Source organism: Callorhinchus milii, unplaced genomic scaffold (assembly GCF_018977255.1).
Source record: "Callorhinchus milii isolate IMCB2004 unplaced genomic scaffold, IMCB_Cmil_1.0 Scaffold12, whole genome shotgun sequence".
Taxonomy (NCBI): Eukaryota; Metazoa; Chordata; class Chondrichthyes; order Chimaeriformes; family Callorhinchidae; genus Callorhinchus; species Callorhinchus milii.
This window is the reverse complement of record NW_024704753.1, coordinates 13,821,552-13,823,747: the sequence shown is the minus strand read 5'-3', so window position 1 is coordinate 13,823,747 and position 2,196 is coordinate 13,821,552.

The following is a 2,196-nucleotide window of genomic DNA, read 5'->3' as shown; positions in this document are numbered from 1 at the left end:
GATGATTTGTCCTCTGGCTTCTTCTTTCTTCTGCACAACATGACAAAAAGGGTCATTTTATGTTCTGGTCGCCTTGGATTTGTTTCCTTGCAAATCTTTCTCCTATCCTGAAGGTGTTTGGACTCGATCTTAAAAGGGAAAGATCAAAAGTCGACTTAGAATAATAAGTAGCAACGAGCCAGCAGCATGCCCGAGTACACCAGTTCTGGCTTCTTTGCACAGAGGACGGAAGGAACAGGGAATTCTCTGCCACTACCCACTGTTAGAGGCCATAATGGGTGGGTAAAGAGCAGGAGAATGGGAATGGGTGTGCAGAAAAATACCAGCACAGACTTGATGTGCCAAATAGATGATAATTGTAACATTAAAATCCTTGCGTTTGATCTCACGTTGTCCAAACATCGCATAGTGCTTCACAGGATTTTACTGGAAAGTCATACAGATTGTATTAGTAGGTGATCACAGCAGCCAGTTTGCACACAGCAATGTCCCACAACCAGCCATGAAGTGAAGGACCAATTTTATCTGGCCTTGATACTGGGGGAAACTCCAATTGCAGCTCCAATGAGGCCTGCATTCCTCTCCACCCCCCACACCCGGAGGATAGTATGAGGTTGCAGAGGTAGGGAGGAGCGCGCCTGTGGAGGGCTTTAAAAACGAGGATGAGAATTTAAACTCGTTCCTCTGAGGGATGGGGAGCAAGTGGAGCCGGCCGAGGATGGCGTTGATCAGTTAACAAAACTTGGTATGGGAGTGGAGATGAGCTACAGAGTTCAGGATAATCTGCAGTTTGTGGAGGGCAGAGTTGGAGAGTCCGCCGAGCAGGGAGTGGGCATAATCCTGTAGCTCAGTGGTTAGAGCACTCGCTTTGCAAGCGAGAGACCTGGGTTCAATTCCCGGCAGAGGGCGAAACCTTGGGCAAGTTTCCTTACTCCACACAGAGCCTAATAATAATCCCTCCAAAACAAAACAATAATAAATTGGTCATTTTCAATCTGACTGTTTGTGGGACATTGCTGTGCGCAATTGGCTGCCGCGTTCGCCCACAAATATACAGTCAATTCACTTTACAGTATATTCTGTGAAGCGCTTTGGGATGTCTAGAAGATGTGAAAAGTGCTATATCAAATGCAAGGATTATTATTATTATAATCGAGCCTGGACGTGACGAATGCACAAATGAACGTCTCAGCGGCCTGGGGGGAAAAGCAGTGGTGGAGGCAGGTGATGTCGCAGAGGTGGGGAAGGCAGAAGGGGTCATTGCGCAGATGTGGGTAAAGCAAGGCTTTAGACCTTGGACCTTCCCAGACTGTTGTGCTGTGTCATATTCAACACTAGCCATTTGGGGGAGCTCCAAGAGTAAATATTTTGTTCAGATTCTCCACAACACAAGTCTTGCAATCTCAGTCGTTACTCTGCTATGCTACACACAAGGCTGAGCGTTCTCAACCCAAAAATCAGTCGTTCAACCTCAGAAATTCTCTTTGGTTAGGTACAATTACAGGTGCCAACTTGGCTCAGTTGGTAGCACTCTCGCCTCTTGAGTCAGGAGGTTGTGGGTTCAAGCTCCACTGAGGTCCTGTCCGCCTGTTCAGGTGGATGTTAAAGATCCCGTGCCACTATTGCAAAAAAGGAAGGAGTTTCTCGGGGTGTCCTGGCCAACAATCGCCCGAATAAAATTAGCTATTCACTTCATGATTGTTTGTGGAACATTGCTGCTCAAATTGGGTGCTGCGTTTATCTTCAAAATACACAGTCACTGGACATTACTGCGGATCCTGTGAAGTGCTTTGAAACGTCTCGCTGATGTGGTCAAGTTCTCTGCCAAGTGCAAAGATTATTATATTATAGACAGTTAAATATTAATTACTGATTAGAACCAGCATCAATAAATGTCTACCCAATAGCTATTCATAAAATGTAACTGCTCAGAAACCACTTACCAATCATGCGGGAAATAAAAACAACTCAAGAGACTTAAAAAACAGTATATCCTGTGGCAGTGTTGAAATATTAATGAATCTTTGTAGCAGTGGTATTGATAGAGAACGACACTTAATAATCCTTACATTTGATACAGCGCCTTTCACACGGGAAGAGCTTCTCAAATCACGTCACAGGATATACTATAAAGTGGACTGACTGTGTATTCTGTGGGCGAACGTAGCAGGCAATCCTCACACAGCAATGTTCCAC